Source organism: Neopelma chrysocephalum, unplaced genomic scaffold (genome assembly GCF_003984885.1).
Source record: "Neopelma chrysocephalum unplaced genomic scaffold, ASM398488v2 Primary Assembly neopelma1_323, whole genome shotgun sequence".
NCBI lineage: Eukaryota > Metazoa > Chordata > Aves > Passeriformes > Pipridae > Neopelma > Neopelma chrysocephalum.
Window position 1 is genome coordinate 56,182 of NW_020897986.1, and position 24,566 is coordinate 80,747.

At 38.3% G+C, this 24,566-nt stretch overlaps 1 protein-coding gene across 3 annotated transcripts in view; it reads left to right on the forward strand.

Moving 5' to 3' along the window:
• ANO3 (anoctamin 3) overlaps positions 1-24,566 on the forward strand; it is a 133,728-nt gene that overhangs the window by 1,869 nt on the left and 107,293 nt on the right. The window contains exon 1 of one of the 3 annotated variants that reach the window (XM_027705283.1): positions 376-395. The exons of 1 other annotated variant lie outside the window; for it this stretch is intronic. The gene's annotated coding sequence lies outside the window, so the exon portion shown is untranslated. Of the gene's footprint in view, positions 1-375; positions 396-9,587; positions 9,647-24,566 lie in introns of those variants that run through there. One more of the 3 variants, XM_027705279.1, reaches the window with a different exon arrangement.

A 24,566-nucleotide genomic window follows, 5' to 3' on the forward strand; every position in this document is an offset into this window, starting at 1 on the left:
GGCCGCGGGTTCCAGGTGCGACCCGTGTGCGCGCCCGCCCTCCTGCCCGCGGCTGTCCGCATGCGGGTCCTGCTCTGGAGGCGCAGCGATGCTGTCGGGCGTGTTTGGCTGGGTGTGAAGTCATGAGGCTGCGGCGCAGGGCAGGGAGCCCGGGGGGGCGAACCGAGCTCTGCGCGACCCGGCTGCTGGGGGGGACCCGGGGGCCCCCGGTCCGGCCCTGACCTGGTCTCCCTTCCCCCTGCCCAAGCTTTTCTGCCCGAGACGCGGTGCTGCTTTGGTTCTCGGCTGCCGTACAGGTGATTCTGGAGGTGCCCACGCGCGTGGTGTGGAAAGGTCGTTCACCCTCTGGAGTTCACACTGAACTTCCTCTGTTCCTCCACTGCTGCTGTTCCTAGGTTTGTTTCAGGTTTTAGTCTTCGTATCGTGCTGTTCCCCAAGTATAAATGTTGAAGAAGAACATTAGTTGTAATTGTGAGTGGGGCTCCGGTGTTAAAAATGCCCGTACAGCTTCGGTTCAGTCCATGTATTGGGTTGTTTGTTTGTTTGGGTTCTTTAATTGGCAAACAAAAGCTCTTGCTGGTCAGCAAATACAAAGGTGAATTTGCAGTTGGAATTGCCATTGCTATAAAACCTATATTGTGTTCATGTTAGAAAAAAGCTAATTCCCTCAATAAGCTTTATTTTCTCTCGATCCTGGAACCAGTATTTTTACTGTATTTTTTTCTCTCTAATTCTGCTTTGACAGATCAGGTACAACCAAGATTTCTCTCACTTTGTTCTCTTTCAGTCGTTTTAGTTGTTAACAAACTTTTTTTTTTCCTCATAGTGTAGTATGCCATAAATTATGATTTGAAATGGTATTCCTCATGCATAAATCATGAGGTCACTTATTGGATTTTGCCTCATTCAAGTTCTTTTCTTTGAATGGTTAGTTGAAAATAAATAATTCAAAGCACTTATTCCATTCTGGTAATCCCATAATAAATTTACTTCCTTGCATTTTTGCATTTTATGCCAGTCTCCTGTGGGGTAATGAGTGGTGCCGTTTTAAATTATAAGAACTCTAGTTTAGTCAGGCTCAAATTAGTATAAAAAAATCTTTTTTCAACTGTCAGGTCTGTGTTTATAAAAGCATTAGGTGACTTGGAGCCACAGCATTAATTATTAGTTTTTCATAAGAAACTATGAAAATATGTCTTATATTACAGAAACGATTTGCAAGCTCCAGAATCGCTGTCAAGGCTCTTCAGGAGCAGTGCAGATGTTCTGTAATGATCTTTGAAAAACTCACCCCAAAACTAACTGTCAGTGTTCTAGTTCTGTGTTCAAACTCATGATCAATATGCCATGTGACTGATGAAACTGTATGTCTGCACTGGTCATAAAACTTTATAAGAACCAAGTGGGTTTTGCCATTACAGTTGTTCTCATCTCCTTATTCCTGAAGAAATCCTGATTAAGGTGCGTTGCCACTCATCAGACTTTGGAAAAGAGAGGACGCTCTTTGTGGTTGACCTTGGCTGGGTGCCACTCAGCCACTCTATCACTCCCACTCCCAGCTGGACAGAGGAGGGAGGATAAGATGGAGACCAACTCATAGGTTGAGATAAAGCAGTTTACTAAAGCAAAGAAGGGACAGTTTGCACCCGCACAAGTGAAGGTTTATTTCTCTGCTTCCCATTAGCAAGCGATGGCCGGCCACATCCCGGGATGTGGGGCAGTTGCTCAGCAGGCAAACACTGTAAACAACAAATAACCCCCCCTTCCTCCTCCTTTCCTTAGCTTTTGTATCTGAGCTGACATCATATGGTATGGAATATCCCTTTGGTTGGTTTGGGTCAGCTGGCCTGGTTGTGTCCCCTCCCAGGATCTTGCTCTCGGCTGGGGAAGGAATGTTGCAGTGCTGATGCTGTGCTCAGCAGTAGCCAAAACACCAGGGTGTTATCAACACCTTTCTGGCTACCAGTGAAAAGCACAGCACTGGGAGGGCTGCTGAGGGGAAATGAGCTCCGTCTCTGCCAGATCCAATAACAGTATTGACTAACATGAGTATCCCAAACTTCTCATATGCAGCGTGATGTGTGCTAAATGCACGGGAATGGCTTCAGTCTCTGTTTTCCTCGGCCTAAAGCTTTTAGGGATGGGGGAGGACAGCTTGAAATCTTGGGCAAAAGGCTACAGCAAAATTAAGCAAACATAAATCATAATCAAGAATTAATCATCTCATCATGAGGTATTTCAAAAAAGCTGAGTATCAGGCACTCTGAAGTTCATAGGCACTGATCTCATCATGTCTTTTTTTTTAATTTCCTGTTTTTTATCAGTCTTCTATTTAAAATTTATTAGTTCTGTTATTGTAATTTGTTACTGTAGGTGAGGTTTTGACTAAATGCATTGTTTGTTTTCTAGCTGCTCACAAAACAGTGCCCTAAATTCCCCTTTTTTTTATAGAATCAATGGTAATCTTCATGAAATGGCCAACTGCCCATCACAGCTGTGCTGTGTATGCTTCACTTGCATTAAGACCAAGGTTCATTTCTTTGGGGGGATTGATTGAAAAGGCATAGTTTTTCTGTGGATTCTCAATCATATAGGAAAGATACACATCAGCAAATCTCGTATTTTCTGAAAGCAAATAGGAAATGATTTTAGCCTTTTTAGCAACAGAACCTACCTTTTGCCAGGTAATATAATATTCAAACTCACTTGCTGAAGAGGGGTAATTTTCAAAATGGGAGACAGAATAAGCTGGAGAGCATTTTTTTCCTTACCTACTCTGAGCATTTTGTTCTAGCTGAGAAGTTGTGGTTTCAGTACCAAAGCTGTCTTTTCAAGGCTTGGAAGAATAAGAAGACCAAGTTCTTCAGTCTCATGGGTGTCTAAGAATCTTCAACTGGGAGGAGAAAAGGGAGGGGAAAGCACATTTATATCCCAAGGATTTCTTTCTGTTTAGAGTTTAGGCAGTGTTGTTTTTTTAATTTATCTTTTCCCTCTTGACAGAGTGAGGTGGTGTTCAGAGTAGGAGGCTGCCATTATGCTCCTTTTTGTCTTGCTCTTTGTTCAGATTGTGTATGCAGACTACAACCCTCAGTTTTCAAAAGCTGCAGTAGAGCTCAACATAGTGTTATAAAAAGGCACTGAGAGGGTTGAAAAAATGGATCTCATTCTTCTGCACCCCCACAATTCTTGTTCTTCTGCATGTATCCAAAGATATGCCTATTGAAAAGAGCAGTGTCCTAGAGGTAGACTAATCTGTGTCTCTGCACAGCAGTATGTTAGATCTGTTGAGCCATCTGTGTAGTATTTTGTGGCTATTTTTAACCTCTGCTTTGGCAGAAACTGCTTTTTCTGAAATTAGTTTCCTCAGTAATATTCTCAGATAAAAAACGTATTATTAAATGTATACCTTTATACTTTTTACTCTTTCAAAAGGTGATGCAACCTATGGCCTCTGAGGAATTGTGTCAGAGGAAAGGGGAAGAAAGGTTTATTATTTACTGGGTTATTATTTACTAGTTTCTTCCCAACCATCCTTTACAAAAGAAAAATCGTCATCCTCAGAATTTAATATACAGGTTTGTTTAAAACTGCCAAGTAACTGATAGTTATTCATGAAGGAGAAATAAGATAATGTTGCTGAGAACGAAGAGAATCTCCATAGATAGTTTGTAGTGTAACAATTCCAAGGAAACACAGCTCATTAGGAATCAAAATCTTTTAAATGTAGGACATAAAATATATGGCAGCCTTACAGTAGATTTTGTGTTTTCTGTAATATGCTTGTTTAATTAGAGGGCTCTATTGAAAAGTTGTATCCTTCAGAAGGAAAGGCAACCTAAATTGCAAGAGGCTCTTGTAACAGATACTTGATGCTGAGTGGGTTTGAATAAACCTGCGTTTAGGGTGCAGGCCAAGACAATTACAATGCTTAAAATTTTAAACACTTAGGACTTTAGTCCTGATACACAGGTTGCAACTTCCTGCATACTTTGCTGGGTGCTTTCATTGACTATTGTTGTTTTTTTAATACCCCCGTCAAAGCTTTTGAATGAAGGAGTTCAGTGCTGGGAAAAAGAAAAGATGTCTGTGCCTTAAAATTGAGTTGCTTTTATCTTGGTGTATGAGATTTAGGAACATGGACTCCAGATTAAAATCCAGTGGCTAACTTGGGATGCTTCTCATGCTGCCTGGTCAAGGAATTCAGTGGTTCAATGACTCAGGAAGGAGTTCATCAACTCCAGTACCCAATACCTCTTTGAGAGTACTGATTTAGCCTCTCAGGGGGTTTATCTTGAAATAGCTTAAATTGAGACTTCTGAAGAAATCAGGGATCTCCCTAAAAGATGTGTTCTAAATCTGAACTCCTGGTCTGTGCCAAATATTTTGCTTAATTTTATATATTAGCCACTTGAGGCTGTACCGTGGTTTTGATGGATTGAGGGTTGGTTTGAGAATCTGTAAATAGCTCTGCCTTCATGTTGTTTCATTAACTGGTTTTGTTAAATCACTTTGGGATACTTTGAGAACTACTGTTATAGGGTAGAGCTTTTTGTTATGGTTACTTTTCCTCGAAGATCTTGATGACCTGTATTCTTTATCAAACAACTTGTGAATTGAATTTACATTTCCTGTGAATTTAAATGAGGATTTGTAAAGATCACATTTTTTATATTGCTCCAGAGTTTTCATTATTCAGAATCTGGACTTGTAATTAAGAACCTCATGGAGAATTCCCCAAGGATGTTTGATGCTTCTGTGGCATGAGTGAACCTCATAAGCTTAATAGTCCAAAGAGACTGCTGAAATTGCTAGAAGATGGAATTCTGTCATACAAAAATTTATGAGAGATTGTGACTCTTTGCTACTGTTTTCCAGAGCAGAAAGGCCAAGTTTCTGTGTTAATGTGAGTAAAGCAATTTTTTGGCCTCAGTTCTTCAATTTTCATGCCAAGGAGCACTAACATATACAGAAAATATCAAAGCCATCCTCATCTTGACTCTGAAAGCTGAGAGCAATGCAGCTATTAATAAAGTCCCTTAAAACAATACCATATTCAAGCAGTGTCAATTATAATGCTCTTTCGGGGCACTGAAGAGCAAGGTCCAGTATTTTATGGGGCTGTGTTTTCTCTTACTTATGTTGCCTGGTACAGCTACTATCTGGGATACACTTCAGCTTTTTCACTCAGACTCCTCCGAAGGGCCCATATGTCTTTTTATTCTGTATTACACTGTTGTGGGTTGTAACTTCCATAACATATGGAGATTTTTTTAAATAATAATTAAATACAACATATTAAGCCTTATGTCATGCAGGTGCATGAGTGCTGTAGAAATGTCAGATATAATTTCTTTTTTTTCTTTTTTTGTTCCATTGAATATTTTAAATGAGAAAGCTAAGGATATCCGAAAATTTTGGTATGTTACATAACTCTTATCTGACTGCAGACGAAACACTGTGGTAAGATGTCTGGGCATTGGCTTCTTACATTCTGATTTAAGTATAGCTTGATATAGTAGCATCTGTGGGAAAACCTTGTACCTATTCCAAAGCTTTTCAAAACTTACTCAATAGGGACCTGTTAAAATAGGCGACCCTTGCCATCACTCATTTGCTTTAGAACTCTCACCATTTTTATTTCATTGAGTATCACTATAAAATTGCAAGTTCATGATCTGCTTTCGTATTTTGGTTGGTTTATTCTGCTTTTCATAGATTTTTGAAATGAGTATGATAAATGAAGCAACTCTGGCAGTTCAAATTCTGTTGAATATTTGTAATAGTAGTTTCAGTATATCAGCTTTTGGTGGAAAGTGTGGCAACAAAATCAGCAGTAGTCAACATATTTTATGATTAAGGGTATTTTACTGTTCTAACAGCCATAAGAAATTGAAGCATCATTTTAGGTAATAGTACCAAGAGCCCTGCATTATAGTTAACACAGGTGGCTAGGGAGTAACTGGAAAAGTAATGATGCCTTTTTTTGTTGTTTATTTTCCACTGAAGAGTGAGGAAAAAAAATAGCCATTCGTACTTTAGACATACTGTGATAGCAGAAGGTAGCTGTGCTAAATTCCCAAGTTTGCTGAGCAACATGAAGATCTCTTGTTTTCTGCTTTGGCCTGTCTGAGCTGAAGAGAAGTGTCTGTGTTGTCTTGAGTCAGATGTGCAGTGGGGTTTGCAGAAAGCATCATACGTGGGGTTACCCGGGTTACAAATCTTAAATTCTCTTTTACCAAACGCTCGTTCTGGAATTAGTTCAGTTCTGTATATCCTACAGCATATGTTACAGTGGATTATTTATTGGAGGCAGGTGTAACTCAAAACCAAGCTACAGTGTACAGCAATATGTTTTAACAACTCTGAGCCTCAATGAATGCAAATTCATCACTGTTTTCTCAGAAAGAGACTCTGAGTCTGCCTCAGTTTGGGTTATCATCTGGCTTGTGAGGGCTTGAAGCCAGTGCAGTTACTTAAGGAGGAAATTGTTCATTTGTCTGACTGGTGAGGTCACAGTTTAATTCACAATATATCTGACTATTTAAATGAGGTTTTGGAGAAACTGCTATCTTAGTTATCCTTTTGTATAATGTCTAATATACAAACGTCAGGCAAATAGCAACATTTATGATGTAACTGTTTGATCTGTTTAAAGGTAGGGTCTTTTTGAGGGGGAAAAAAAAGAAATCATGAAAGCATGCTGAATTAGATTTCATCTACAACTCAGGAAAAGAAGTGTAGTTTGAAGAGTATCTGCAGAAATCCTTTTTGAGCAACAAATCGCTGCCATTCATATGTTTTTTACTGATTTCTTTAATAACAACATAGGATGAAAACATATATATTTTTTTTTTGCTTCTTGGCTGTTATTCTCACTGGATTTCTGTGTAGCAGCCTAGCTCAAGAAGGATGCACAAACAAAGGAATTTAGAGCTCTCTCAAATCGCCGTTGAAAAATTCATTGGAACATCACAGTTACACAAGAGTTATAGCTGGTCTCGTATGCTCCAGATAGCTCCTGTGACGCTGGCAAGCTCTGGAATTAGAATATGTTTGAAATGTCATATTCTGTTCTCTGCTTGTCTGATTCAGTACAATTACTCTTGCTCAAGAATTTCCTTACTCCTTACAGTTTGTTTGTTTAGCAGCTTCACCAATAGTATGTTTTTATAAGCCAGGAGGTCTGATGTGTGTAATATTTGCATTCTCTTATCTTTCTGCTTCATTAAACCGAAGGAGTCAGTGCTTTTAATGGATTAATTTTCCCGAACCATTAATCATTTTGGTTTTGTGGGAGGAGGAAGTTCCTTTTTATTTTTGGGCTATTTTTGCGTCCATCCTTCAGCTTCCTTTTCTGTGTGGTTGCTTTAAAAGTAACTTAATAGAAGGAGAAAGTAGCAGCAAAGAAAGCAAAGGGGATCAAACAGTGAAAATGCAGGGAGAAGCAGGCAATCCTAAGAATTTCCAGAATTTTTGAATGAGTTGAGAGATTACAGGGAGGAATTTTTAAAAAGCATGCACAAAAAGGTAAAAAATATAGGTAGGTGAGTATTGATGAAGAGATACAGAAATGGTCAGCGGGTGGGTGGGTAGAGAGATAAAACAATAGCAGGCAGTGAAAGCAGACTAAGCACATTGGGCAGAGCTCTCTGTGTGAGCAGCACTCCTTAGCTGGGCAGGCTGAAGTAGGACTGCACAGCGGGGATTTGCACGTATCACACCAGAACACATAAAGCCACTTCAGCTGCACCAGCTTCAGCACCGAGTATTGATTTCAAAGTCACTTGCTAAAAGAAGGGGGATGTAGTAACGCAGACACAAAGTTCAAGTTGTGAAGAAGGTGATATTGTGGGTGTATGTACCTGTGCATAAAGCCAAAATCTTCAGTTGAGAGGAATTCAGGTACTACCCGAGTGCAAAATCTGTGTGGCTGAATACTCTGCAGAGGCTGTATCCTTCAGCTGATGTATGCAAGAAAATGCAAGATCTGTGCATTACCATTTCCTCTCATATAAAATAGTTCTGGTTTGGTATTGGCATCAAATGCGAAATTGAAACATGGCCAAAAGTGTTGCTGGATTTAAATAGTCTCAGTGAAGAGGACTGAAGGCCCAAATTCCTCTAACGTGGAAAACTTATGTTTTGTTGATACATTTAAAGCTCGATATGAGATATACATATTTATATTTAAAACCCTTGCTTTTGATATGTATTAAGCATTTGATTAACATTTGTATATGTCTGAATGCTGATCTTTTCCTGAGGAAAAAAATTTATTTAGTTGAAATTCCACTGAGCACTGTCACACCTGAGGGTCTTTGAATTGCTCACAATCCAATGTGTATAAAGATTTTTCAAAGATGCAGGCGAGTGCTCTGTCTGGGTTTTTTAATAGTGCTTGGCTATCTAACAGCAATTGCTGGAAGTTGTGCCCTTAATGATGTTTGCAAGGTTTTGGAATTCAATGCACTCCAATACTTTAAAAAGTTGACCCTAAGTATCTAGAGCATTTTTTAAAACAAGTCTTATGTTCACCAGAAACTTAAATTATTTCTTAAAATATGAATTTAGACCTGAATAGCTGCTCCTGGTTCCATCTTTTATAGATAAGTTTGTTATGTGGTAATGGCTAAACCCAGAGTTTGCCCTGAATTTTGACTGAGGCAAGCTGCAAGCTTCAGAACAAGACCTCTAGTCTCCTGAGTGCCACTGGTAGATAATGTGTGTGTATCATTAAAAAACTGCAAACTAAAGAAGGTGTAAAAGCCATGGAACCCCGTCAGCAGCTCTCTGCAGCACATCATGGGCTGGGAATCCCTGCCTAGAGATACAGGAGACATCCTGGGATGCAGAGGTAGAAGAGCATCTTAGCACTGTACAACACTTGTTAGGGGAGGAACAAGATCCTGGAATGAGAAATAAAGGTGCTTCAGGATCATCATTTTGCTCTCACTACAAAACATTTTTGTAATATGTGAAAGCAAGGATTTTTCAGGTGACATGTTTTTATTATAAGCAGGCGCTATTGTCTATTCAGCAACCACCAATGCATTGCTCTCACTATTGTGGAGTGCCTTGGTGTACAGAGTTCCATAAACAAGGAGGAGAAAGATTTTCGGAAGCACAAATACTCCGGAGGAATAAATGAATAATAAAAAGATGCTTAACGATGTTGCTATTAATAATTCACACTTTTAGGAAACGCAGGACTTTGAAGTTGCTGTTTCAGAAATCCAGCATCTAAATAAAAGGGAAATACAGAGTGGAAAACCAGCCTATCATAAGATAGTAGTTATTAGGAGTAGTTATCACTTCTGCTGGCCTTCCTGAAGTGTGGTTGGACTCCAGGATTTTCACGGTGATTGATTTGGTAATTATGTTGAGTGTACTTGAACTTAAATAAAACTTTGCCATAAAGATCTAAGGGGTGTTGTCTGCACAGAAGCCACACATACCCTCACTGGTAACAGTGGGATTTCAGTGGATGGACCGGAGATTCTGATTGGATTTGCTTTTATGGGGTTTAGCTGTGAATAAGAAATGATGCTCCCTGTGTTTCATTAGCAAATATAAGTAGTGGATGAAGAGGAATTAGTAAGATTACGTTAGTCACACTCCAAAATGAGAAGGAGAACAGGCTAACAAGGTGAGGACAATGCTTCAAATTTTTATCCTGATTTTTATCTTCTGAACTGTCAGAGGTTTGTCCACATCTGAGGCTTGAAACAAATACCTTTTAGGATATTACCCTGAATTAAATATAATGTGTCAGTAGGGAGTAATCTAAACTTTCTATTCTTTTGTACTGTAGGAATGGAGCATCTCCGGCTTTCTGTTATTTTATAATTTAGGAAATCTCAAAGTAAACATGAGATTGACTTGTACTTGATCTGAGGAATTAAAAAAATGTTTTGAAATTTGCATTCATAAGTGTTTGTACTTTAATGGAAAGGTTTTCTTCAGAGAGAAAAATGATTCTTCATATCCTAATGACAAGGCTTTGGGTCTACTTGTCGGTCTGACTGGACTGTTTTTCACCTTGATTGCAGCTTGTAACTTTATGTCCAGTTGTGGCATGTTGGTTCTGGAGTGAGTTATCTGAGAGGCCTACTAATGCCAACATCTAATTCATATATAATCTATAAGAAATTATTAATACTTATGACTATAGGTATTTGCTGTCAGACTTTTGTGCCTAGGCATAAGGAATCCAAATTTCTTGCAAGCCTAGAACGGAAACAAGGCAAAGCAAGGTATCAAGAAATCAATTAAGCTGGCTAACTGGCATTTTTACCCCTTTAACAAGTAAAAAAAAAAAAAAAAAAGAAGAGAGAAATGTTTTCAGAACAGGTATTCCTTTAATTTAGAAAAGCATTTTTACCAGTGCTAAATTCTGTCTGAGGCTTTCCAATTTCCCTTTCAGCTTTCTGGTACTTTGTGTTATGAACAGCCTATGACAGGTATCTGTTACTTTATGCTTCTCGGAGCCCTTTCATGACTTTTGGAGAGAGAGAGGGGGAGGGAATGAGAAGGTGGAATTTTTTGTACCTGTCTCTCTCTGTTCAATGCGTGAAGCTCTTTCTTCTGCTGCACTCATCTGGGGATCCTTTGCGTGACACTGGGGCCCTGAAACATCCCGTTACTACGTGGTTATGAGATTTTTAGTTCATTGCCAGCATGCTTGTCAAGCTGCCAGATGTCCATTTATATTTTATATATCCAGTATGTGTGTCCAGACTTGAGAGGAAGGAAGCAGCTATCAGTGCAGAGATGCCAGCCTCAAACCACCACTCTTACATTAGTTATGTGAACATTAATACATGGAAAGAAATGATCACAGCTGAATTCAAACCATCAGCAGCTCTGTCCAGAGCATTTAATAGATTTCATCAAGAATGTCCTCAAAATGTATATTTTCATGGAAAATACATTTTTGTTAGTCTTTTAGTTTACTTTAGCCTCTTATAGCTTTATTAGGGTAATTTCCTTTTCTTTTTTCCTCTCTTCATTTGAAATTCACTGTTTTCCGGAGGGAAGGGTTGGAGGGGAGAGGGGCAACACTCCATTTTGTTGCTGCTATTATCATTAATTTTTTACTCCTGGTTAGGTGATTCTTTAATACAGTTTCCACTAGAAACTGGGTATGAATGTGGTTTTGGTTATGTGGTTTCTTTCCCATGCTGTTTTCCTCTTTATTTCATGTCTTCATTTTATTGGATAATGATCTGTTTTTTGTAGACATAAGGTTTTCCTCACTGTTTTCATTGAAATGTCATTTTATACTTTGCTAAGTCACTGCAAAATACTTTTTTCTAAACATTGAATATAAATATTGGATGAAGATATATTTTATGCTACACAATAATTGTTGAGTTACCAATTTTTTGTTTGTTTGTTCGTTTTTGTTTGTATGTTTGTTTTGGGGGGTTTTTTTAATCCTTGCAAAAACCAGTCAGGTATCAGAGGACAATGTGAATTACTATTGCAAGCTTTCTGCCAGTAATTCTGAATGTTGCTGGACAGGTGAGCTTCTGGATTAAGTGTTCAAAAAAGCAGTTCAGTATATGTTATTAGTAAGACTTCACTCTTTTTTTTTATTTTTCCTAAGAGTTGGCAGCAGGGATGCTAGTAAGATTATAACTGCATATGAGATCCTTGTATTCTAAGAAGTGAACCAAAGTAGTACATTTGATGACAAAACTTCCTCATCTATCAACAGAACAGTATAGCTTTAGGGTGCTGATAGCAGATTGCCTGTTGTTTTGCCTGCAGATTGTGTGAGTTTTAAAATGCCATAGCTCTGATGGTCCAGTTCTCTTCAGATTTGTAAAATATGCTTTTGTTTTTCGTTTTTCACAATAAAGCATAGCTAAGAATCTGACTAGAAATTACTACTCACTGCTAATAATAAAAGAAGATTCTGAACATACTGATAATCTCCCTTTGTCCCTCCCTTCATTTTTTTTTTTTTTTTAATTAGTACAATAATCTGGGCATCTAGTAAGGAAACACTCTATCATACTGCATTATGGAGGCAGATGGAGACTGATGGTTTCAGTCAAAGAGCCTGCACTGAAGAGGGTAAAGGTTGGGGGGAAGAGACACTTGAGAGACTGGGAAAGGGGAGATCTAACCCTGCTGGTGATAGACCTCCAGCATGTTGAGGTGTCCTGTACAGGAGTGCCTCAAAACTGGATGCTATTCAAAGATGTGGCTGCAGGAGGGTCAATTAGAGAGGAATAATCTTTTCCCTTGACTTCCTGGCTTCACACTTACCAAAGCAGCTCAAGAAGGAATCAGCCTTTGCTTCTGCAAGGGCTCACTGCTGACTCCACTGGGAGTCTTCATGTTGAGAGGTCCAGTGTCAATTGTTATGGCCAATAGCTGTTGCCCTGAATTTCTAAATTAAATTGTTTTGTTGGTTTTACCAACAAAATAAGCAGAGAACTGTTCAAAAGAAGCATGCATGGCTCTGTTGTTTGGTGTGGATGATTTGGCTTCTGGAGTGGTTAACATAGTATTGAGAAGCAAAAGCTTGTGAAGTATTTGAATAGGTAATGGGTGTGAATAGGTAACAGGTCATGAAACTTTGTTTTCAAGGCTCCAAATACTGAATGCCTTCTAATTTGAAGTCCTGGCTGTAGCTGGAAGTTCTTACAGGCACAGATGACTCAAAGAAGGGCAGTTCACCAACTATAGATGAGCTGTGCTATTTTAATTTACTTTTAACCCAATGAAATAGCTATAATCAAGTCATGTGTCCTACCAATAGCAAAACAAAAAGAGAATAAACCCTCACCCTCCCTAAAGCAACCTATTTTTTTTTTTTTTGGCCTTTTCCATCAGTGTGTTCATTTGTCAATCAGAAATAAGACTCTAGCAGTGATTTCAGTACTTAAGAAAGCTTGAGTTCTTAGGGCAAGCAGGCCACCCTCCTGGAATCAAATATAGAAGTGCACAGAGTTTACAGATAGAGCTTTGCAAAAAGTTGAAGGCAACTGAATGCACTGAAGAGGAGGAGTCACACTGAACAAAAGCAGCTGATGAACCTCAAGAAATACGAGATATGTGTCTGTAACCATTGCCATTTGCCTTGGTGTGCAAACCAGGATGATGTAGGTGTCTTTAGATGCAAGGCAGAATTACATACCAAAACTTTCCAGCAAGAAATGAGGTTTATGGTTTTTTTTCTTCCCCATATCTTTTTACTTGCTGTTTTTGTTAGGGGTTTTTTAAGTTCATTTTTTAAAAATAACAATGTAAAAGCTTTAAAGCACTAGTAAACCATTCCATTAGTGTCTGTGAATCACACCTAGGAGTCACATAACTTGAAAAAGTGTTAATGACTAAACCAGTGGTTATCCTGTCATTACTGTGTTTGAAAGAAAAGGAAAACTTTGTATGCTGTTTTTTCAGTTTAATGTTAGCACTGACTCTTTTGAATAGACATAGTTTTACTGGAGTTCTACAAAAATTTTATTTTCGTATTTCTTTTTCAGTCAAATTTTCAGTCAAATTTCACTTCACTTGACACAATTTTTTTTCCATGAATCCAACATTTAATGCATGGAATGACTTTTTAAATCACATATGTAACATCTATTGTGATTCAGTGAAGGCAGAGAATATTTTACATCTACTTTGAAGTTCCATTTATTAAGCATTCACAAGTTAATCTGCATTCAAGTTATCTGAGTTCAGTGACCATTCTGTCCTCCACACTTGATAGAAGATCTCCCAGAAAATTTGAGTTCCTTAAATGTGAGTTTTCTTGGCACTGCTTCATCCAGTCTTGTTTGACAAACTTAAAAGATAGGGTAGTGCAAACAATTTTTCATTCAGCCAATATTTTTCCTAGCAAAAAGAGAAGTGTTGAAGAAGTTTAAATTTTAGAATAGTAGAAGAGTGAAAGCTCTTTTTTTTTTTCCCCTGAAGTTTTCACTTTAGAGGTTCTTTTCTTTACCTTAAGAATAGAAACGAAAGATTTTTTTCAATTTAAATAAAATAATTTTGAGACAAAAATGAGTGATTTTTCATCTCCCATGTGTATCAGAAAAAGCAGACTTTAAATCAGTTGAAGGAATTATGTAATTTTTTTTTTCAGGCTGGTTGCTCTGTACCCCATATGTAACATCTTTATTGTTTTGCACAGGCTTATTCTGAATGGCATTGTCAGAGCTCTAGAATGGTAATCTGCTCTTTTGCAACTACCTCACTAAAATTTTCTATGAATATTATGGGAAAGCACAGTGCTTTTCATTTGTTTTAAGAAGATATTCCTGTAAAGGTTTTTTTTTTCCCTGATAAGATACTGTCATCAGTATCTCTTAGTGGTTCAGTAATTAGTCCAGCAAGAATGTAATCAAAATGAACTGCTCTAGTGATAAAGTGTTTCTGATGGTAATGTGCAAAGGTTTTCTGTCAGCAAAATGTAATTCCCTTAGTATCTGTAAACAACTTTTGAAATCAAAGGCTGAAAGGCTGTGGAGACAGACAGCTGGAATCACTGCACCAGAAAATGTTTAATCTTTTGGCTTCCCTGCAAATATTGAGTAAGATTAATTTTTTTATTTTATCTGAAATTGAATCTAAGCAGTTGGTCAGATGTAGTATTATGGTATTAATTCAGTATCAGGGTTGAAAATCCATTTGGTGAATTTGATTCGTTTGGGAAATCTAGGGTTTCTTTTTATGGTGGAAGTAGAAATGTAGCTCTCATTGAAAGATAGTTTTACTTTTATAACCACTGGCCAAATTTCCTATAATAAGGCAAAATAATTGCTCCTACATAAAAGGGGAAAAAAAAAGAGAAAGAATGGAGTTGTCATTCTGTTTTTTTTCTTTTCTAGAATGTATTCTTATTTCTTTTGCTATTTTACCTGAAGGAGTATAAAAGAATTGTGGGTACAGCTGCAGAGCTTTCAGCTGAAGCCAGGAAAAATGCAGAAGTTTTACAGTATCAAAGGAATGCTTCTATTGAATTGCTTCATAGCAAACATTTTATAAGGAGTTAATTTGTTCCTTGTTTATGGTAGTCAAACTCCAAAATGCATTTTTCAAACAGGGAATATATAAAAGTTATTCTCTGTTGTCGCTCCCTTGTATAATAGCATCTTGTTCCTCCTTTATTTTTTTCACCCCGCTTTCAATGTCAGTTGTTTACTATGTTTGGAGAGGTTTGTGTTTGGCACGCTGTTAGTACCATCTCAAGGGCAAGAGGATTTTGTTTCCACTAGTTTATAGTATGTTTTTGTTAGAGCAAATAAATAGAAGAAAAAAAAGGATTTGTCGTTTCACATTTCCTTATGCTTTTCCCAAATGTTATTGCTGTACTTCAAAATACTAGTTCTGGACAATGTGTGTCAAAATAAAATAAAACTTTAGGCAGCTTAAGACTTTTAGTGTGTTCATGAGAAGGAGCTGCTTTCTTGTCTGACACTTTCATGATCAGAAACACTACAGTTTCATAAAGATTCACAGAAACTCCTTTCCGTGAAATCCTCTTTCTAGCTTACTTCTAGAATGTAAAATTCCCCATCCCATTTCCATTTTTGTACATCTGCATACCAAGGACAAACCACATCTTAGCTTAACCTGATACCATGCTTATCCTGTCCACATACATACTTTTTTGCTTCCACATTATTTGTAGTGAAATAGTGCAGAGATGGCTCACACATAGGGAAGGGTTTAATTTTCTGAAAGGTGAAGCTGTGCATTGCCCCAGTAATGAACCTATGTGCCCTGCCTTAACCACACTAGGTAACATGACTCTTCTATACCTTCCTCTAAGTTTTTCTTTTTAATTTTAGAGAAACATTCAGAGTTATTGATGGTTATAAAATTTTATTACTGTACTGTTAAATTATTCATTTTATACCATAAGTAAGTGGGATCATTAGGGATGTCCATCTTCAAATTTTCGTATCAAAACCAGAGGGTGACAAATTTCTTCACTGAGACTGTGGTCAAACACTGGAACAGGCTTCCTAGAACAGGCCTATGAGTCTTCAAAAGGCATTTGGACAACCCCCTTCATCACATGCTTTCACTTTTGGTCAGTCCTGGAGGGCTCAGACAGTGATCACACAAGATGATTGTTGTAGGCCCCTTCCAACTGAAATGATTCTATTCTTCCATTCTATTCTAATCTAATCTAAATTTGTTTTCTTCTGCTGAGACTAGGGAACTCTTCCCTGCTTGTTTCTCTCTGGCAGTGGCAGGTTTCTAGGTGTTGAAGCTTATAACATGAACCAAGAAGTGGGATGGTCTTTCATATCATGGCCAGGCTTCGCGAACGAAGATTTAGGGAGGGCTCTACCCATGTTTGTTGCAAGCACGTTGGTGGCTAAAGAGGCCAATACGAGATAGGCACGTCTGGTTGCAAAAGGCACAGCAGAAAGACTCCTTAGATGGTATATTCTGCAAGGCTCAATTCTTTCTGCGTTGTCTTTTCTCCTCAAGGGTGATCCTGGTGCTTTCTCAAAAGCATCAGCAACGTTATAGGTGGTCTATCTCCAGGCCTCCCGATTGGAGGCCAGAGTAGACCAGTTATGGTGATCAATATGGCCAAGGCTGAGATGTTGTTTCAGGGAGTCCTTGTATCTTTTCTTTGGGGCTCCTCTCTTGGGGCAGCCGGTGGCAAGTTCACCATAGAGCAGGATCTTAGGGAGGCGGTGGTTGGTCCTTCATCCTGGAGACGTGCCCTGCCCATTGCAGCTGCGTTCTCAGTAGCATGGCCTCAATACTTGTGATTGCTGCCTGTTCAAGAACAGATGTATTGGTCACATAATCTGACCAGTGGATGTTTAGGATTGTAATGGTTTTTCATAACGCCCAAGGCATTTCACTTTCTCCCGATGCAGAAGCAGGGTGTGCAAATCATCTTGAAACTGCTTTTATTTCACTGGAGTCCTGGACAGCCCCAGAGTTGGACATTCCCATGTGGTACTTTAGATAGCCTTGGAAACACGGTAGCTTGTGAGGAGATCCATTTCTGCAGCTTCCTTTCCGTTAGTCTTCTGTTGGCCTTCCTTCAGTCCCCTCCAAAGGGCCTTGGAAGGCTTGGAGTCAGTATGGGACAAACTGTGGACCTGACTGGGACAAAAGGCAGCCTGCTGCTGCTTCTGTGGGTGGGAGGACAGGAGAAACAGAAAGGTCAACAGCTATGCCCTTGGAAGCCTAGGTCAGTGTCATTACCAACGATAAAAAAACTTTCCAGGTATGGAAAAAAATAATTAAATTGAAGGCAACTTTGTTATTTTACTTGGAAGACACTTACTTTCCTCCACCTGAAGTGTTCTTCATGGCTCATGAAGTGAAAGGAGGCATCTATAAACATAAATTACTAGAAAATGATTGTCAGGTCTTGTAAATCCCGGTTTGTCATTGCTTTGTATGCTGATGCTCAGAAATGGTTGTCAGCTGAACATTGCCGTCTTTAGAATTAATATATCAAAAAGAATACTTGAAAAGAGCCTTTGTATATTTTATCTCTTCTTCTCTCTTTAAGAGAAGAAATTATATACTTTAAGGGTGTATTTCTTTCAGATAGGTTATCGACCCTGGCAATTTATTTAGAAGTTCTGTTCCTGTTCCTCCTACTTTCTTTATTTTACTCTAATCTATTATTTGTGATGGGAAACAAGATTGCTGAGAAAGAAGAGGCACTGTGACATAATATTTCTCCTTATGCTACTTTCATATTAATGTCAGTTCTTCACATATCTAACTATAAGCAATATGTTATAACCTGTAGAAGAACAAGAGGGGGTTTTTGTGAACCACAAATGCCAAGTAAATTTTGCATGAATTCAATTAGTTTTTATATATATACATATATATAAAAATTAATTTCGTGCTTCACATAAGGTTTTGTGAACGTGTTTCTGACAAAAGATGCTTAACTTCAGAACTGTTCACCCCATTATCTTCAACCAAGGTAACAGATTTTTTTATGGGTGGTGGCAGCAAGAGCTATCAATATTTAGTCCAGCTGGGAACCTAAGCAATATAAATTCAGAGGAGCACTATAAAGTTTTGTCATAGCACCACATAAAATTTTGGACCCATTTTTGTTGTCTTAGTAAGTTGTGATAGAAAGGCAGATTTTGGCAGTCATTGAGATGTAATGATTTGCCTACATGATGGAGTGAGGAAAAGAGTGGATGGTGAGAAGTGATTTGGAATATTGTTAGCGACTGGTCTCACTGTCTTCTTCAGCATGACCCCTTCTGAGGGATTGCTGTCAGGTTGGGAGCACGTCAGCTGTGACAGCTGAAAGAGTACAGATAGGAACTAAAGTTCTTTAGTGCCCACTGTGGCTGCAGACCAGTATGCAGAAAAAAATTCAAACAGACTTCAGGCTCACAAAAATCTCCAGCATTGAAGTATCCTTATTTCTGAAGTCCTGATACGGTTGATCAACTATTGTGGGTGATTCACTAGTACCTTGTTATATTTCTTGGCTAGATGATAGCCTGCTGTTTAATCGTCTTTTTCTGGGTCAGCGTTGTTCTTGCACTGTTTGATTTTGGCCCTTAGGCCCACACACTGTACTGGGTGGTTAGAATGGGCTTTTTAGTCAAGTTCCACTGTTCTAAATTGTGCTTCAGCCAAAGTGGATGGTATTCATGTTGAGCTAATGCTGATAAATTTGTAAAATCTTGAAGATGGTGCAAGTTATTTTCCCTTTTACCACAAGAATCCAGACCTTGTGACGTGATCCATCGCTGTATTTAAGCCAACAAAATAGTTGGATTGTTTGCTGGAAGCACATTACATTTTTTACTGGATATCTCAAAATAATTCTTCTTTGAGGATCTGAGCTACAGGGAAGTATTATGTTAAATGAACATCTTTGCTTATGATAGACTTAGAAATAAGTGGTTAATTATATCTTTAGTAAAAGTAGGAAAAATTGAAAAATAAACTGAAGTAGGTATGTGAGAGTCTTTGGGTTGAGTGAAATGAGTTAACTGTAAATTATGATTTTTTGCAATCTCATTCGTGCCAGCTGTTCATACTATTATATTTGCTTTTTTTTTATTTCCTTTAAAATGTTTCATTTTCCCCCCTTTTATGCATCTATATAACCATATATAGACATGTTTTTCAAATCCGAAAATGGAAGTTGTAATTTTAAAAAAGTCATTAATTACCTGCAGAAAAGGTTTTCATGGATTTAACTCTGATTTTGTGTTGGATATGCTTCCTCTGTACTTAACAGAATTCATTATAATGTTATTAATTCTAATAACATCATCTTTAAGAGTGAAAGTGAGGCAAGTTTTGCAGTGCTAGAGAAAATATCTTGTAATTGCTAGCATAACTAGAAAAGTTAGATAAGCTTCTAAGCATGTAAGGACTCTTTGCAAGTCTGAAATAAAAGCTGCAAACTTCAAATGTAAATTAAATCGTGTGTTAAACACGAGCCACTGTCTTTTCTTTCAGATGATCTAATTGATTTAACTGAATTTTAAATTATTCAGAGTCATCTTGGTATTTATTAACTCCTGTTCCACTGTGGTTAGAAAGAATTACAGTTTTATGCTGTGAATATTACAAAGCTACGTATGCATACTTGTTTCATTATAGGAAAGTTTGCTGTTAATGAAATCATTTACATGATATTGTAATACATGTTGAAAGTCTTTTAACTTTGAGCATGAATAGTCCTCTCAAACAATGTGTGGGACTACATATTATTAAACTGAGGTGCTTGTGTATTGCACTGTAGTAGTTACTGTGATAAATGCTATCCTAAAAGTAAGGTTGAAACTTTTTCAGATTGCCTGTCTCCATTTCTAGGTTTGATATCAAACAGCTGTGGGTGAATAAAAGTATTGGCTTATGATTTGAATGGTTTCAAAGGATGTTTCACTTTCAGAATACCTCCCATTAAATTTTATGTAGCTCCATGCAGTGCTTACTGAGAGCTGTTCCTTGAACAGTACTCAGAAACTACTTTTGGATGTGTATTTGAATTTCATATATGTGAATTGTTCTGCCTGTCCTGTACTCAAAAGATGTTCCCCAAAGAAAACTTCTGTCCTTGTGTTAAACATGATTTTTCCCTGCTCTACCCTATCATCTTCACATTTGGTAATTTAATTCATTCTCTCTTATTGAATATTCTGAGAGTTAACCAGTATATAACATTATCTGTGATTAATTTTTTTCTTTTAATGCTTGATGACTGTATAAGTGTAGGAAAAAAATAACCCAGCATATTTCCTCAGGAGTTTGACATGGTGTTTTACATTCCAGCCATTTTGCTGTGTTCTTCTCTTGTTATAAACTAATTCCTTTGGATGTCACAGCAACGAATTAAAAAATTGCCAAGCAAGGAGAGGAACATAAACGTTTGTTTTTAGACTCCAAATTCTTTCTGATGTTAAATGTAATTTCTTAGGCTTTCTAATGTCTTCACGATCCACGGCCTTCAGACCACGAATCCACCTTGATCCTGCACTGTTAAATTCTTTTTTTGCAAGATGCTAAGTATGCCAAACTTTGAAAATATTTTGAGGCAAAATTTTGAGTGCTTTCCTGGCCCGCAGTTCGTGTATCACTGTGTATTAATAAGATGGCTAAACACAATCTGTGATGCTGATTTTGGTGAGATCCTGCAATCTACTTTAAAAATACATCTATGATAAACTTGATGGCATTTGTACCTCCAAGTTAAAAAAAGCAATTGCAAGTTCTCCAGGTATTTTAAGTTAGATAGTGAGACAGTTCCTTATTTAAACATTATACTTAATAAAAGAAACTGCACACTTTTAATTGTATACTTTGCAGTGCCCATAACTCTATTTTACATAGTGCAAAATCCATGAAGCTCATATTCTCCAGCCTGTAGCAATTGCGGAAAACATGATTTATAAGACATTTTCAATCCTCCTACTTAAAATAGCTGAGCTTGTGGCAGGAACACATACTTAAAACCAGCCTTGCCTCCTCATCCACCGTAGTGACTACCACCTCTGGCTTTTAAGATGGTCCTGTAGTTTCTTGCTGTACAGCTTCCTTGCAATCCCAGGAAGGATGGAATTCATTTATGTGAAAGTTTGTATGACCCATGGCAAGTGGAAGGCCAGACTGTGGTCTTTTCTAAGAAAGGATGTAAAAATCTGTGTCTTACTTTTGATGCACTTGGTAGGCTGAGCAGGGTGCTTCATTTGGGGTTACAGTGCAGTGGCAGAGATAAAACCAGTCATTGTAGCTGTGTGCATGTATGGTGGGGGCGTGTGTTCAACAGAAGGGCATTATCAGGAAAGACCTTTTGTCACTCCTAATTTCTCCTGTATGTGTATGTGTGTGTGTGTATTAAGACATGTATCCTGCAGGATGCACAGTTCTGCAACCTCTCATGAACCTGTTGCAGATGACGTCTGCCGAAGGTTGGAGTTGGTTGGAAGGATGTTCCAGGTTTTTATGAAAGGAGCTGCGGTGGATATTATGAGAAGTGACAAAATAATGGTTAAAATGCATTTGCATTTGGGTTTGAAAGGGATAAGAATTACGTTCTGTGTGAGCAATTCTGTAATTTCATAAAGTTATAAAATGTTAATAAGATACATTATGCACGAAAAGAAAAAATATCTTGCAGTAATATTGAAATCTAAGTCAGGTGCAAAGATGAACATAGAAGAGTTGCATAGTTCTGTACATTTTGCTTAATTGTGTTTGTTGAAAGGATATCATTTTCTCTTTAAATCATAGGCTTTGAAAGAGCACTGGTAACTTTTTTTCCAGATTTTAACCTTTAGAGTTTTTAAGCGCTTTAGTAATAATCTCAACTTTTCCCCTGTAATTTAGGAAAATTATAAAATTACAGATTTTTAAAATAGCTCTGTACACCTCCACAGCATTGAGCTGTCTACGTGGGCCTAATGTTCAAGTAGCTGAGTTGAGTTTGGTACAAAGGTTGCTGGAGGAGGCTGAAGAAAGCCATCTTTTCAACAGGCTTTCCATTGTATCTTGCTCCAAGCCTTTGTCACATGCTGTGACATGCACTCTCATCAGTTAGCAAAAGTTAACGTGGAACTGCGTCGCAGTTGGTACAAGAAGAAAATCCCTCAGTTCTTCAGTGTCACCTACTGCAGTGATCTGCAGGCAAGCTCTCAGGTGAACAAGATTGCACAGCTATGAACTGCCAGCACATGATGAATATTGCTTTCATACGTGGCTGTGAGCAACAAAATCGCGTCTCACTTTGTTTCAGCGCGTGCAAACAAACGTGCAAGAAAAAACCCCTGAACTTTCACAGGGGCAAACTGGCAGCTGGGGTTAAGGAGAACCTGTTCTTCTAGGTGTCACAACTTGTCAATGCTTCTGGGCCTCATATCAACATGCTGTGCCATACTTGGTCAGCTTTGTCTGTCTGTAACCTCAGATGTGAAGTTGTCCGTGTCTGTGTCTCATCCGAAAGCATTTAGGAGAGAAATGTATGTAGCTGTGCTTTTAATACTGAGGTTTGGTTCTGTTGTCAGTTGATTTTATGCAATAAATGTGTCAGTTATAAAGCTTCTATTTTAAAAAGCTTGGGAGTTGGATTTTCACAGTGAAAAGTAGAGCTGTTTAATAAGCAAATATAAAAATTGTGGTCTTAGAAGGGCTTCTGAAGGGCATGTGAAGATTTAGAACAATCTAAATTTTTATCTTGGTCCAGATGGAGCTACAGTCTATTTGATGGAACATAAACACAGTGTGTTCAGCCATATTTAGCAGGAATTTCTGTTCCCTGTTTTTTTCAGAGCAGTTCACACCCAACAAGAGTAGTGTTGCCCATGCTGAATGGACGATACCAGCATCTTTGGTTCAGAAAATCTGAAACCTTGTCTGGCTGAGGCTCCTTAGGATAACTCATTTGTGCAGCAAGCATTTTTAGAATTCTTCTGGTATCCTGTGTTTTTTGGTAATGAAATGATTGTGAAAAATATATCCTTTTTAATTAACAACATTATTAATTCGGAGAAATAAATGTTTTAATGAGGTACTTGATCGGTGTAGCCATTAGTAATGCCAGACGGAGGTTTAGGTTGGATATTAGAAAAAGGTTCTTCACACCCAGAGCATGGTTGGGCACTGGAACAGGCTTCCCAGGGCAGTGATCACAGCACCAAGGCTGACAGAGCTCAAGAAGTGTTCGGACAATACTCTTGGGCACGGGGTGTGACTCCTGGGAATGGATGCAGGGCTAAGGGCTGGACTCAATGCTCCTTGTGGACCCTTCCAACTCAGAATATTCTGTGATTCTGAAATAAAGTAACAAAATGCTGCCACAAGGGAAAGAGCCCTTCTTTGGTACATGAAATCGTGAAAGGCTGTACAATAGAAGTAAAAATAGTAACTATTGCTGTGTTTGGAATGAAGCAGAAATCGTGTGTCCGCTTAGGTGATGTTGTGCAAGGAATAGAAAGGTTTGACTTTTGTAACAAAGGATATTGTCAGAGAGCTGTTAAAATACTTTAAAATCAGCCAGCTTGGAAAATTTATAGACTCAGGACTCCAAATTAAACTGATTAATTTGATTAATTTAGACTCTAGGCAATGGATGCAGATAATTGCATGTTGGCTTTATCTGTGGTCTAAACCAATGGGATGTAAATCATCTCCAGTGTGAAATCTAGACACATGTGTTGTGGTTGTGATGAGTCTCTGCTTTGTCTTTTGAAGTGCTTAATGTTTTGGGATATGAGTAATATTACTGAAACCATGTATTAACTTTTGCAATAGAGGTCTGTCTGCATCTGGTGGTGTATTGTAGTCTTGATTTGGACTGCCAATAAATAGGTTACCCTGGGCTAGGCAAGGCAGTGCCCGAATTAGCCTTCATTAGCTTGGAGGTATGGCATGTGACTTGTGGCAGTGTGGTTATGAATGCAGTCGTGGAAATGCTGTTTGGAGGAGGAAAATAGCTGTCTTGGCTTCAGATCAGTGTTTGGTGGGAAGAAAAAAATATTAGCATGACCAAGGGCTGGATATAAATATGCAACTAAATAAATACTGGAATGATTTTTGCTTCTTTGGTTTCAGGAACTGGGAGAGTACATTTGGAGTATGTGGCAGTAACTAGTTGCCTCAGGTAGACAAGTAAGATTGGTATCTGCTCTTGTGCTTTCACACCCCAACCCCCTCCCCTCACCCCATTGTGGAAATTGGATTTTCTGACAGAATACTTGGAAACACAGTTCTTAATGAAACATTTGTGATGGGTGCCACAGGTGCTGACTGGAACGTGGCCTGCTTTGGCTCGATGGCACGTATAAGAAGTGCTTTGAGAATGGGTACCGAATGTGGGGCTTGACCTGACCTAAGGAAGTAACATTCAGGAATTTGCACAGTATGTTGGCTGAGACTACATGATTGCCATCTTTTGAAATTGTCCCTTCATAGTGGGAAAGGTCAGCCACACTCCTCACCTCCTTCCCTAATAGCTTCTCTGGCTGGCTGGGTCTCTGCACAGAGCTGCCTAAGTCTCCTCCTGTTCCAAGTGCTGCTGGCTTTACCGGTAGCCTCTGTCTGCACCTTGTCTGCATTCCACCTTTTGAAGTAATATT